The 9,118-nt window shown below is 34.7% G+C and overlaps 1 long non-coding RNA gene across 1 annotated transcript; it reads left to right on the forward strand.

Annotated features, from left to right (window-relative positions):
- The first annotated feature begins 6,673 nt into the window (after positions 1–6,673).
- LOC132804540 (uncharacterized) lies at positions 6,674–8,656 on the forward strand. The gene is made up of 3 exons (XR_009639733.1): positions 6,674–7,129; positions 7,242–7,302; positions 8,508–8,656. It is a non-coding gene; the product is annotated as an uncharacterized LOC132804540 (long non-coding RNA).
- The last annotated feature ends 462 nt before the right edge of the window (positions 8,657–9,118 follow it).

A 9,118-nucleotide genomic window follows, 5' to 3' on the forward strand; every position in this document is an offset into this window, starting at 1 on the left:
CGTGAACTTAATTGGTTAGTAACAGATTCTCCAATTTTTAAATGGGTTTGGAAAACAAATATTAATGAAAAATACTAATATTATGAACTTCATTTAACTAAACTGTGAGTTTAGGTACATGATGGCAATGAATAAATATATAGGAGAAGGCAAATGGGATTGCTTCATAGCGTTAGCTTTAAAAGAAGAGAAGTGGACAAGTTGCATAGTCATGGGGTTTTAATGGCAGGCAGTTTGTAGGAAGATTCTAATTAAAGATTAGGACCCTTTCTTTGCCTTTTGCCTTTAAAAAATGGAGGATGGGAAATCCTTTCATCTCTCTCTCTCTCTCTCTCTCTCTCTCTCTCTCTCTCTCAAAATGATTAAGCTCTAGAAATTAAAGTTAAAAGCATAAAACTAAAATACAAAAACTCCACGCTATATATGATCTTAAAGTGAATGAGTAGTTTGGTTGGGTTGGAATGTGATTGGATTCTGTTACCAATTGCATTTTTCTAGTTCAGTCGGTGGTAGAAGATTGATCTTCATTCATAAAGCAGCTGGTACTGTAGGAAATGGAGCTTAAAGACACATGCATATTAATTTGTAACTTTTTTATGCAAAATGTGCTCCACAAAGTCAAAAATATGGGGCGCTGGTTTTGCTATTCATCTGTATAATTTCAAAGATATTATGCAAACTTTTGTGTGTTTAATTCTGTATTATCGATTAAAGGCAAAATATAATTTTCACTTTTTATTCATGAATAAAAATGTGAAATATTTTGAATATTTGTCGTGCAACAACTATGTATAGATTCTCTATAGCTTTGCTTCCTTTGCTTTTTAGCACTGGGTATATTTCTGGCCCATCTGTCAACTCCACAAGAACTTAAGAAGTAAGTTTTCCCATAACCACAAAAGTTTTTGCAGTATCACTTATTCAGTGAATTTCTATCTAGTTTAAATTCTATCACTCATTTTTCTTTATTTTGGTTTTGATTTCTCAATTCTTGATTTTAAAAATTTAATCAATAATCACCTTGATTAAGAAAACTTTTAAAATACTTTATTTACAACATTAAAACTCTAAAGCTCAAAATGGTTTAGAACAAAGGTTTTAGAAAATTGTAAACATTTTGAGAAATTTGAACTTACAAATATAAGTTTTAACAATATAACTATTTGTGAACATTAATTTGAAAATCAAACCTTTAGAATTTTGAAATTTGATAAAAATGGTTTAGAACCAAGGTTTTAGAAAATTGTAAAGATTTGGAGAAATTATAAACATTTTAAAAAATCTGAACTTACAAATATAAGTTTTAACAATATTAAATATTTCTAAACACTAATTTCAAAATTAAACCTTTAGAATTCTTCTTTTAGCATCAAGTGTCACGCTGTTATCAATTATCCAAAATATTATGCAATCAAGTTAGAATTATACATATATATATTTTTCATATAAAGACTCATTATATGTCCTTTGCACGTCATGTTGAGGAAAGTGCTAACAAGTTTTCAGAAAGGCAATTTATAAATATATATATATATATATATATATATATATATGTAAAGTTTTCAGAAAGGCAAATTCCAATTTTTAATCGTACACTTTTTTAGTCAAACTTTTGACTAATTGTCGTTAGTCAATGCCAGCTTCTGATTCATGAACTCTCTACGAGCCTGAACTCATTCTGAAATTGCTATGCTGGGCAGCCCCTGCTCCACAAAGATTCAGAAATATATAAGCAAATATTCTGTCTTAGGTCTGTATCCTGCCAATTTACCCACTAAAAAAAATAATAGTATATGTATATATAAGAAAATAATCAATGAGAGCCTAAAAGATTCAAAACTCAGTTTGCCATGGACAACTACTCAAATTTACTTAATTCAACTTAATTAGTTTCAAATACTAATTAATTAAACTATGTCTCTTTAATTCAAATTTGTTTGGATGCCTCTGCTTTCAAGACGATATTGAAACTTCAATTTATATCAAATTAATTAATAATTTAATATCAAGTTAAATTAATATCTGAAATTCCTCATGGTTTTGAGACTAAACTATAAATATTATATCCTCATATTGTTAGGGAAAAGCTGGCTAAATAACGTTTTAGCCAAAAAAAAAAAAAAAAAAAAAAAGAAGCTGGCCAAATAACGTAGTTCACCATTCGACCAATGACTGGTACCCACGTAGTCATTTTTTTTTTTTTAAAGATAGAAGTAGTTTGGGATTGAATCAATAGGATCTTAAAACGTGGCAAGATCTAACCCACGGCTGAGAACGCCCTTTGATTGTTACTACCACCAATGCCAACCTGGTGCATGCTGGTCCCACATAACCTGTTGAATCGCCGTACATTTCTCTTTTTTATTTGAAACTAAATCATGATATTAAAAAAAAAGTGTCAGATAAAATTTATACTAAAATGGCGACACTACTCATTTATGTTGTGGCAGTTTAATAAGCTCCTAATTTAATTGTCAATGGAGGATTTGCTCGTAGGTGGCACTAAACAACTTAATTAATTGTTTCTTGTTATTTATCTTGTCAATATTAATGGAATTAATATATCACTTAATGCAGTACATGCATAAAAGAAATGAATCAGTTTAAGCAGATTCACGTCATACGAAGTAAACTGACTTGATTTATGATAATTATGTAAGGTAGGAGTGTTGTTTCATGTCATTTATTAGATTGCTGTAAAAAGACGAAATGAATTTTCTAATTCGTGAAGGACAATAGCGTCTTTTCAGTTACAGCCACAGACCAAGTTTGGTTGTACAGTCAACAGTGTTTATACCTCCGACCGAAGTTGGCCATTAAAAGCTAGGCAGCAGACGACACGTGTCAGACTTTTTGGACTGCATTGTTCTGTATTTTGTCTGTCAGTTTGCTCTGATAAATCAGGAAAGCAATAAGAGTTCAAGGAATTGGGTCGGTCCCTCATTTAAGTCTCGGCATACTGGAGACAAAAAATGCCTCAGATATCACGCTTGATGTTCTACTCTTAAGACAGATTTTCCTTGTTTCTAGCTTTTTTTTTTATTATTATTTTTTAATAATTATTATAGCAAGAGTTCGATGCTTAAGGGAACTGAACATTATAATATTGGTTTAATTTATCTGCATTTTAAGAGAAATTCACACTTACAGTTTTTAAAGATAGTAACTCAAAACCACACTTTGACCATGAGTTATGGCAATCAGTCAGTACCATGTTATATTCTCTATCTTGATGCAACATTTAAAGTTGATTGTTAGCTCTTTAATAATTTAAAATTTCATTTTGAAAAAAACTTAAAATATTAACAATAATTAACTAATTCATTTTTAATTTTGTTTTGCTTTTTTAGGTTATGTTTCCTTAATAGTTGAGATTTCAACAATAGTAGTGGGTCATGGAATTGCACTCTTACTCACTATTTCAAATATTAGTCAGCAAATTCTTGGTTAAGCAAGGACATTGCTTCTGTCAGTAAAGTGGGATTAGTCCGTAATTCAATCATTTCTTCATTCTTGCTTTCGTTCAAAGCATTCGCAAAAGGAACTACTGGCTTTGAGTAGCTAGAGAGAGTGAAGAGTGTAAACAAGCTAGCATCTCACTTTGTGAAGCAACCCCAGTGTACTGAAACCGCTAAATTAAACTCCTAATTTAAAAAGTTGGATCGTCCATTAATCATTATTTGAATGATAAACCCACCCTACATTTTTATTTTATTTTATTATTGAAGCTCAAATTATCTAATCATTTCTCTGATATTTCTTGAGCGTGACAATATTAATCAATAATTTTGTTTGCTAAGTTTGAAGTTGGTCCACTACTTAAACTAGATATATATTTTTTATTAGTTTGCAAATTAGGCAGTTCTTAATTAATTTATGATTGTTTTATAGGAATATGCTCTTAATTAATTATATTACCAATCCAATATACATGCATGCTCTGCTGGTCATTTCTTATTTCAGAAGCTGGTTTGTGATATATAGAATTAATCATAATAATTGAGGATCAAATCATTTTAATTTTTCTATTAGACCCGTTTTAAAAAAGTTATTCTCAATTATATGGTTGATCATCAATATTTAAATAGAGTAAATGGTGGAAAACTTAGAATCTAATTAAATTTAGCCCACAATAAATTAACTTTCAGCTGAATTCAGTAAACTCATGAAGCCTTCTCGACGATTAAACATACATAAAAATTGATGATGGACCTCTCCACATCTATATGATATATAGTGATATATATATTGGAACAACTTGATTAAAATATATTATATATAAATTGGAGCCCATTGATTTCCTAACCCATATTTCGGATACCTAGTTTGCTATTGAAACAAAATAAATGAATGTTATTGCTGTTTGCAAGAAACAAGGACAAATAAAATCAACATCGAGTTATCAAGGCAATGGTCCAACAACTCCTAATTAATCAATATTTAAGGTCTAAAAGCAAATTGTATTCATATGTTTAATATAGTGATTAAAGTCCTTAAGGATACTTATAGATCCAAGTTCAAATTGTGATATGGATGGAATGTCCTCTACCCCAATATCGGCTTTAAGTGTTCGTTAACTATGATGCTTCTTCAACATAAGAATTTATCAGAATTAACATATATGTTTCTTTCTAGATCTGGATCACCATCAAATTTGAACCTTATATTCTTACAAACCCAAGTCACACCCAAATAACTTACATGCGGTTGCACCTAATAACAAATTTATATTGAAATATCATATGATTGGGCTCAAATTTGAAAAATCTAAAAGAAAATTAAAATAAATTTTGTGATATTATAATAATTTTTAATTTAAACACTATGATTTGGTACAATTTTAATCAATGAATCTATCGCGTATAGATGGCATAGAATGATTTATTAAAATTTAGTTTTTTCCTCCCCATAGAATTACATACAAAAAAGTATCATTATATTAGTTTAGTGGTGAGAAAAAAATATAACTTCTAATTATAAAAAAAAAAAGAGAAGAAAGAAAAATCTAAAATAAATTTGGAATTACTTTAGTACATAACAATAATATTTACTTGAGACCATATATAAAAACTAAAAAGATAAACAAAAATAATAATAATAATAATTCATCTAACATTAGTAATAGCAATAACAATGCATCAATCGAAATCGATTCTTTGCAATCACAATCCTTTGAGGATGAGCACACTGCAACGAAACCAAAGCAAAGCCAGAAAATTGATAAGCTTATGTGGGACAACAAATGTTAAACCTCTAAGTTGCCAACTTGCTTAAAGTGGAAATGTTTGAGTAGCAAATATGTGGGGTTTGTGCTCCCTCATCCCATAAAGAAGTGAGACACTAGACGTGCAGCTCACCTCTTTGTGAATGAAGGGAGTATAGCTCTCAGAAATACTTGAAAATGTTTTCCAATTTGAAATAGGCCCAGTGTCCCTCAGTCTTTCCCTTTTGAATAATTTAATACTATATGTTTTAGTTATTTGTTTTTTTCCACTACCAGTGTAACAGTCCATTCCATCTGCATGAGATATTATCCGCTTTGACACTGAGGAATCCTCTTACATCCTAGCCCTCACGGGTTGAAAATGCATCTCAAGGGAAAGATATCCATAGCCCTTTATAAGGTATGCTTCGTTACCCTTTCCAATCGATATGAGACTTCACAATCCACCTGCATGAGATACTATCCGCTTTGACATTGAGGAATCCTCTTATACCCCAGCCCTCACGGGTTTCCACTACCAGTGTAACAGTCCATTCCACCTGCATGAGATATTATCCGCTTTGACACTGAGGAATCCTCTTACACCCCAGCCCTCATGGGTTTAAAATGCATCTCAAGGGAAAGATATCCATAGCCCTTTATAAGGTATGCTTCGTTCCCCTTTCCAATTGATATGAGACTTCACAATCCACCCCACTTGGGGCCGAGCATCCTCGCTGGCATACCGATCCGGATACTGGCTCTGATACCAACTATAACAACCCAGTCCACCCGCATGAGATATTGTCCGCTTTGGCACTGAGCAATCCTCTTACAACCCAGCCCTCACGGGTTTAAAACGCGTATCAAGTGAAAGGTGTAACACCCTGTCCCGAACCATGTCGGAAATTTTTGCACGTTGACCGAGGTTGACTGTTGACCGTTGACCAAGGGGTCAAAAGTTGACTTTTTGATCCGGTTGGAATTCTAGGTTGACTGAGGTACCGTTACGGAGTACACGTTGGCACGAGTTCGTAGACTGGTAGCACGTTGAAAACGGAGCTACGGTTTGAAAGTTATGAGCAAAACAAGTTGAGGTCCAAACTGTCCAAGGGGTGCCGGAGTTGACTTTTTATTCATGCAAGGTTGAGCTTTGACTCATGCATGGTTGTGAAGTGCTCGTCGATACGAGTTCGTAGACTAGCGGCACGTCCGATTTGGACATGTGGTTTGAAAGTTATGGACCTGTAAAGTTTTTCAAATACTGTATTATTTTAATATTATTTCTACACGCATAACGAGGTGCCACGTGTGACTCAATGAAGTTGGCCATGTGTCACCATGGTGAAATGCCACATGTCAACCATGTGAAAAAATCAAATTATTTTATTATTTTTGAATAATAATATTATTATTAATATTATTTAATTATTTCTTTTTTATTTCTTTTTCTTTTTTTTTCTTTTTTCCTTCTTCTTCCCCGAAATACACACACACACGCAGCTTTTCTTTCTTCTCTCCCGACCGTCCCTCTCTCTCCTGTATTTCAAATTCCGGCCACCCATAGCCCTCACGCGCCAGCCACCAAGGAAGCCCGCCACCTCGCGAGCTTGGCCGCCAAGTTTCACGGCCAGCCACCGCCGGACGCGCGCCGATCGGGCCGGAGAAGCCGCCGGCCGGCCAAGTTTCTCTCTCCTCTTTTCTTGTGTTTTCCGGCCAGCCCAGTCCCAATTGAGCCTCCTATCCCCCTATTTTGGGTCCTCTGAATCCAAAAATGGCCTACAATCCCAGAAATTCGAAGCGGTTTGCGAGATATGGGGAAGTGAACACCGGCCGAAACTTTCCGACCAAATTCCGGCCACCTCCGGCGGAATTGGGGTCGACGGAGACCGGATTGGTGATCCTCGTTCCACGAGCTTCGATTCGGTATATCATTCGACCATTTTGGTTAAAGTTTGTGTTTGAGCCCCCGGGTACCGGGTATTATTTACCCGAATAAAATATTAATTTATTTGACTGTCTGTGAATTTTGTTCTAGGAGCACCGGTGAGTCGTAGAATTGATCCCGTAGTAGATCGTGGGTTAATTACGTGCTCCAGGTGAGTGACCCACCTTTAAAAATATTTTTGGGATAATTAATTGTATTTATGTGGTATTAATTTGATATTTGTAATTTCTGCTTATGTGGTGTACTTTAAATATAATCGGGAAAAAATATTATTTTATATATATTTATCCATTGGTAATAAATGGAAATTTTGGGGTCATTAAGAAATTCCCGATTATTATTTTATTGTGGTTTAATTTATTACTATGCATGAGCGAAGTGGATTTCGGTATTAATTGTACATGATTTTAAGTAATAATTTCCGGGCATAATTGGGTTAAATATTTTACGAAAATATTTGGTTTAATTTTATAAATTATGCCCGCGGTATTTCAATTGTTGAATCTCGTATTACGAGAAAAGGTATGGTTTTATCTGTTATCGATGTTTTCGTACCGGGTTGTTGAATAAAAATATGTGGGATGGTGTTTTGTGAAAATTTGGTATACTTCCCACGGTAATTTTGTAAAACGGTACGGTTGGTTATTATTGTTTATTTTTAGACGCACTCATACAGTATTGGTGTTCTGGTGTATGGTGTATGGACACGTGGTAGTGCGCGGTTATTATCTGGTTTAGCGCACGGTTATTACTTCACCCGTGAGTTGCCATTGGACCGTGGGCAGGCAAGGTTATTGTTGTGCACAGCCGCCCCCCTCCTTGGCCGGGTTGATGGTTTTTAGCAGTTGGTACTGTCGGGACGCCGAAGTGACCGCTGCAGGTTTCTCTCTTTAACCTCCCGCCAGTCGGTGCTCGGGACGCTGGGTATCGGAGGGCATCACCGGTATATGGTGTGGTGCGTCAGGTGTAATTGTCGGTGTAAATTGCAAATAATGTTTAAACCCCAAAGGTGTTCAAAAAATTATTTACTATAATTTATTATAGTTTATTTATATTTGGGGTATTTATTTATTTATTTGTTGTTTGTTAAATTATTTGGTCCCTTGGTTTTCGGGAAGTACGTATATCGGGTTTTGTGAAAATGTTTTAAAAATGGGAACTTTTCCAACGGAGTGACTAGTGAGGATTTTGAGAGAAAGTATTACTTCAATTGTTTATTTATTTATTTATTTAATTGTTCGGTATTGCTTAATTAAATTCCCTTATTTTTATATTATTATTATTAAAGGTGTTCAGTAGTTAGGGTCACTCACTGAGATGATTAGCATCTCACACTCTTAAATTCCGTTCCCCTAGGTTCAGGTTGGAGACGTTGATTGTCCGGGGCGAGCCCGACGTCTCAGTTCGTTGCCGAAGGTTCAAGAAGTTTTTCTTCCCTTTTTCCTCTCTATCTTGTATTACATTCTTATCTGTTATTTTTATAAATTCCACATTTGTTGTATAATGCTCTGTGTACTGTATTGGACGTGTGGTTGTTCTTTATGCACTGGGTTGCTGCTGTTATTTTATTTTTGAAGTGCTGCAATTTGTGGAAACAATTTGTAGTTTGTGAGAGGAATAAGGGGATGTTGTTAGAAGTATGTTTTCAGTGCAGGTAATTTGTGGTAAGTAAATCCCTTAGGGGAGGCTCTGCCGGATTTTCCGTTGGAGGGTTCGGTAGGGTTTCCCTGGGATCAGGGCTGTCTAGGGTTCCGGGGAAGGAATTCTGGACGGGTCCTGACAAAAGGTATCTATAGTCCCTTATAAGGCATGCTTCATTCCCCTTTCCAACCGATGTGGGACTTCACAATCTACCTCCCTTGGGACCCAGCGTTCTCGCTAGCACACCGATCCAGGTATTGGCTCTGATACCAACTGTAACAGCTCAGTTCATCCGCATGAGATATTGTCTGTTTTGATATTGAGGA

This window comes from Ziziphus jujuba, chromosome 7, assembly GCF_031755915.1.
Source record: "Ziziphus jujuba cultivar Dongzao chromosome 7, ASM3175591v1".
In the NCBI taxonomy this organism is placed as follows: domain Eukaryota; kingdom Viridiplantae; phylum Streptophyta; class Magnoliopsida; order Rosales; family Rhamnaceae; genus Ziziphus; species Ziziphus jujuba.